We start from the raw sequence: 6,000 nt of genomic DNA on the forward strand, positions 1-6,000 counted from the left end.
CATTTTAACAAGATATGTAAGGTATTTTCTAGTACCATCACTCTTTAGTATATGTAACTTAATCCACAAAAATAATATACCCCAGGGAGAGTTATAGATAATGATCAACTAGCAATTATACAAATCACAGTAACTCCATATACAGAGAGAAGCAACCTAATGGAATAATTCTCACTCCCTATGTGAACCCCTAAACAGAACACTGGTAATTATGATTATGTACTACTAGCAGACATTTCCAGACTGCTTTACACAAGGATTTGCCAAAATACATTTTTAAACTAGGGGAAGGAGAAAAGTAAAGGTAGGGGGAAAAGTAAAAGAGTGTATCTTTTGGAAATATATCCTTACAAGAGTCGTATTTTAGACCGTCCCTGCATTTTCAATTAATACTACTCTATGTCTTATGGGAGACTATCAAAAGCTGGAGCAAAGAAAGATGGTTCTACACCCATGCCACGTCATCAAGGGGAAGCAAACTGAACTATCAGCCATGGCACTTGTCCACATAAAAACAGGACAAATCTAAAATGCAAATCCACACATACTTACTTGTACTACATAACCTGAGGTACATTTGAAATTGGCAGGTCGAGGTGCTCCATTTATCAAAACATCTCCAGATAATCCCCGTGGATCTTTCCTTGCAGCTAAGACATCTAACAGCCTATAAAAAGAAATGCATATTTTTTTTTTCCCCTCCATTCAGGCTATATCTCTGAGCTGTGCTGAATTCAAATTCTGCTCAATTTAGAAAGTTAACTGATCAAAACATTCTATGGTTTCACTATAATTATCTGCTATTTTAAATTCCTATTTTTTTTTTTGGCCCTATGCTACAATAAAGCCCAAGAACATAAAGCAAGGCACTGCTGGCTGATCCAGCAGGCGTTGTGCCCCTTTACTGAGACTCAGTCTTCACTTTTGCCTTTGGCTCCATCTCCCCACTTTCTGTTTTATCCCCTCCCTTTTCTACCTCATTAGTTCAAATGCCAATCCCCTTATCAGCTGCTGTTAGTCAAGCTGCCCTAATAAGACTTCCTACTCCTAGGACAGAAGCACAGCTAGCATGACTGCATGGGATCCACAGCACCTAGAACCAGACTAGACACGTACTGATTCCTAACAAACACCTGCTCTCCTAAAAGTGATCTTTCAACGCACACTAACACTGCAGAGAAAAGCTCACTGATACGCGTTATACTCACGAAGATTTGCCTCCACCTGTGGGTCCCAGAATGGCGTTGAGACCAGGTCTCATGATCCCACTGTAAACGCAGAAACAGATCGACTTACTGGGTCACTTAAAAACCGGTTCTATTAATTTACATCGTGTTTAATATACACAATGAAAGTTGATGAAATTAGACAGAAAACAAGCACAACCAAACTTTTAAAGGAAGAAGAAACCTAACAGTCAATTAAAAGAAGTCTAGTCTACAAAATATGTCATCACTAGTCAGGTCTGATAAGAAAAATGGCTACGTTTCCTGAGCACCTAGTAGGCATTCAAAATTTGTTTTAACAAAAAGGAGTCTATACATTTTTATAATTGATAATTACTTATAGGAAAACCAAATGTTTTCAGTAAAAACAAATGTCAAGAAGTAGGAGAAAACTTACAGATACATAATAGGTATAGACTAACTGGAAAGAATTCTTAGTTACATTCCTTACTTACTATATCATGTTCAAATAATACATCAGTCATTTCCATTAAACTTTACCTTCCCTTCTTAGTGCGAAGGTGATGGAAGTGCTGGGTGGGGGTGCAGCAACCTCCGGCACCCAAGAACATAGGCTGCAAAGAGAGGTGGGAGGAAGAGAGGAAACAGCTGAGGGTGGGAAGATTGCTTATGTTAAGGAATAAGAAAATGGACTGAGCTAGTTAGTAGCTACCGTGTATTCCTGAAAATAAGACCTAGGCGGACCATCAGCTCTAATGCATCTTTTGGAGCAAAAATTAATATAAGACCTGGCCTTATTTTCATGGAAACATGGTATACTAAGAATTATCAGAGCCAGGTTTTACTTTCTGAGATGTTTTTCAAACATGGAAATAACCGTGGGGTATTAGATAGGAGTTGGAGGTCATGGATTTTAATCTATATGCAGATATAAAAAGGTTTGCATGCATGTATACACAACCACATACCTATGTTCCCTAGGTCTCCCCACTGAAAAGGCCTGGAAGCTATGACATCCAAGTAGCAATGAGCATTCCAAACAGCCATAGATCATGGCTATAAATACAAAACTCCACAAAAAAAACATCAGCTCATTTCAGGTCTGAGGCAGGCTAAGCACACAGTAAGCCTGGAACTTTTTGTAGTGCCAACAAAATACTCAATAATAAGAGAATATGTCCAAAAAAATGAGTTAAAAACAACAAAACCCAGAACCTACCTTGAAAGGTTTCCCACTGACTAAATAGGGAACAATAGGATTATTGAGATAAATAATGATAATGCATTACTATTAAATGCTATGAAATAAAATGGGATTCCATGAGTCTACACTGATATAAATAAATGAATGAAGAGATGACGAATGAAGCCTTTTCTTTTTAGTAGAATGCAAACTAACCCGTACAGAAGAGTAGGATGAAAACAGAAAATCACCCTCTGGTGATATCATCGAGATAGTTATTGCTGATTCAGGCAGGTGTCATAAATGGCGGGTAAAGCAGGTGCATTTAGGTTTAATGAGAAATAGGGTTTGGGAATAATATCAGGGTATCTCCCCATATAATAGTTATTAATTACACAGTGGAAAGTGGTGACCTTGTGGTGAAGGCTGGCAGACGCCAACGTGACCAGGTGATCAAGGTGAACATCACCTGGGGCAGAACAGGGAACTCCCAGGTAGGATGAGACTGAGGAGACAGGATGTGGTGGTCAGTCAGCTACGTGAGGGGCGTGGTTGACCAGAGGCCCCGTATGACCCCCACTGCATCCATCATGAGGCTTTGCTTCCCCTGGGCTGCTCCTAGACAATGACCAAGTGTTTATATAGGAGAGGGTCCTTATTTCTGAAAAATATACGGCGGAGGAGTTAGGGATAATAGAGCACCACATGGACAGCTTGCTCTCAAATGGTTCAGAAAATCCTAAAGACAGTGGGCATGTAAAGAGACAAAATGACTAGCAAGTGCAGTGAAGTGGTAACAGGTGAGGAATCTGGATAAAGGGGTTATATTCTTTCACAGTTTAAATTTGACATAATTTCAAATTAAATTATAAATTTTTAAAATCTATTGCTGTAAAGCACATCACTGAATCATAAAGATGCTATGAAGCCTTGAGCAGATGACACTTTTAGTGTACTGGGATACTAACATACTAGCTTTAAAACATAACCAACATAAATGTATACTCACACACTATGCATTTTAAACCTATTCAACCTGCACATAGTCAAATCATTTGTCACCTTCCACTTAGCACAAAATCTGAAGTGACCAACACTTTCTTCATTGTTGTGTTCCACAAAGATCTTGTCACCCTTCAAAATGGTCAGTCAATTCTAACTAGGCATGTAGCAAAAGATAAAAGCTTTGTGTCTATTATTTCTCTCCTCCTTTTCCTAGTCAGGGTTTCTTAACCAACACAAGGAAGCAACAAGGAAGTAGGTATGACAGAAGGTGTTGCTGCATGAACAAAGGTCTATCTAATCCTACACAGCCCCTGACCTCACCACCACCCAATCAATCTCAGATCCCCATAGTTTCCTCCCTACCTATATCCAAAAAGTTTCTCCCCTATTTTTTCATTTCCTAGCCTTCTGGGAGCAGTTGACTGCTAGTAACAGATAAAACCGCAACCCCATAGAATGCATCAAGCAAATTGAGAAACATCTCATTCTGTACAGGTCTGCAGCCATACCTGGCCAAAGCGCTCTTATAACCACTCCTCCAGTCTCAGAGAGCTAGAAAAGGTGCTTGTTTTGTGTATGAATAATTATTTCCCCTATCAAACAAACAAATAAACAAAACAAAACACAAAAGCCATGTTGTTCAAGCAAACCTACATGCAGTCCCCCGCAAATCCACAGAGAGGAAGAATCAGGCTCAGTGCTCTAGGAACCAGAAAAACATGAACAATCCTAACGGTTATCATCTGTGAAAGAGCAGAGCTGTGGTACCAACTGGGTTCTAGTCTCACTTCCTTGCCCAAAGCTCTGCCCACTCCACCACCATGTGAGGAATTTGTTGCTGGAGGAAGAGAATGAGCATCATAGTTTGTACGGATTTGGAGCCTAAATTCCCCATCACGTTAGACTTCAACTGCGTACCTTAAGCTAAGTAGAGTTGTCATATATTTAAGTAGTTTCTGTCTATCTGTGTAATGGAGGAAAGCATTGGGTAAATTGGTATAGATTATAAACAACTATATATGTAAATAGGCCACTCATTTACAAGTCTATTCAAAAACCCTAGTACTTTCATAATACATTGTCATTTCAACCGCATAGCTCTTGCTTCTAGAACATTAAGGACCAAAAGAGCTTTAAGAAACTAATGTGTCTGGCTCATAAATTATATTGACACATCTTTTATTTCACAGATTAGGAAACTAAAGTCAGAGATTAGAATTATGTCCCCACATTCAAGAAGTAGAAAGTCACATAGCCAGGCCTCTTTCCACTAAACCACTTGGCATACCCAGGAAAAACTAAATGACACATTGCTTACTTGGTTTCTCAAACAAAAGTAGATTCAGGTGGTACAACCACTTTAAAAACAGTTTGGCAATTGTTTTAAAAATTAAACATATACCTAACACGTAATTCAAACGTTTCACTCCCAGTTGAGCCAAAAGAAATGAAAGTATGTGTCTATGTATCTATACAGACATGTACACAAATTTCCATAGTACCTTATTTGTTATAGGCAAAACCTGTGAAGTTTACTGCATGTTAAAGTGATTTAAATAAAAATTCAGGCACATACTTGGTATTCGTTAGTATTTCTTTCTCAGTTGTTTTTCGAGCAAGTAGAAAGCCACTCTTCACTTTTACTCGATAGCAGACGTTATGAAAACTTAACACAGCTCCTTCAGTAAATGACTTCAGGTCATTGGATGGCATCCCGGTGAGGCCATTGGTGTTTCTTTGTGACACTGGGATAAAAACTTGGTCATTACTGGAAGACATCTGGAGAGTTTCCGCCTTGCTGCAGAGGAAAAGCAAAAGTGAGTTGATAGCCGAAATAAATGAGATTGTAACCACTAGATAACAGAACACTTAAGAAAAGTCCTTTTGGGTACAAACTTCCAATTATAAAATACATTAAGTCCTGGATATGCAATGTACAGCATGTTAACTGTAGTTAACACTGTATTATATATTTAAAAGTTGCTAAAAGTAGATCTTAACAGTTCTAATCATGAGAAGAGAAAAACTAGTAACTGTGGTGTGGGGACAGAGTCCCAGAGAGCAGTTTCCAGGCTCTCGGCCTTACGTGGAATGTGCTGGCTCGGCTAGTAGATGGCCATCAGCTGTGACTAGTTGGCCATCAGCTGTAACCAGTTAGCCAATTAGCCACTGATATAACTGTCGTGATTTCATTGGTTGGTTGGTTGGTTGGCAGGCAGAGAAGTGGATTGCGCATCGTATGGATGCTACTTCGTGTGTCTCTCCCTGCCACCAGCGAGAATATAGTGGTGTGACTCCCCTATCTATGTCTCCGTTGGTGTTCTTTTTGGCCTCACCATATCCTGTGTTGTTATGTGGGGAGCAGGAGCTAAGACCCCACATGACACCCCGCATGACAAATGTTGCAGTGTACAGGGTGTGGTGCTGGCTAAAACTCTCCGAAGTATGGTAGAGTAGTTTGTGCGTCTGAACACTTAGCTTCGGGAGGCCAGTGAGGAGCAGCGCCGGGAACGGGAGTTCCGGTCTGCCTGGGAGACTGAAGCCTCCAGATGGCACACCTCCCTCTTGGCCATAGAAGGTGTCGCCTTCCTTTTGGTAATCTGCTGCTGCTGTAGCCTACGAGGG

At 40.0% G+C, this 6,000-nt stretch overlaps 1 pseudogene across 1 annotated transcript in view; it reads right to left on the reverse strand.

The window, feature by feature from the left end:
• The window catches only part of LOC308490394 (broad substrate specificity ATP-binding cassette transporter ABCG2-like), a 32,615-nt pseudogene extending 27,461 nt beyond the window's left edge, over positions 1-5,154 (reverse strand). The window contains exons 1-3 of the transcript in view: positions 4,952-5,154; positions 1,209-1,268; positions 553-667 (exon numbers count right to left, since the gene is read on the reverse strand). The product of the transcript in view is annotated as a broad substrate specificity ATP-binding cassette transporter ABCG2-like (transcript). The remainder of the gene's footprint in view (positions 1-552; positions 668-1,208; positions 1,269-4,951) is intronic.
• Positions 5,155-6,000: the final 846 nt, after the last annotated feature.

This window comes from Rhinolophus hipposideros (genome assembly GCF_964194185.1).
Source record: "Rhinolophus hipposideros genome assembly, chromosome: 1".
NCBI lineage: Eukaryota > Metazoa > Chordata > Mammalia > Chiroptera > Rhinolophidae > Rhinolophus > Rhinolophus hipposideros.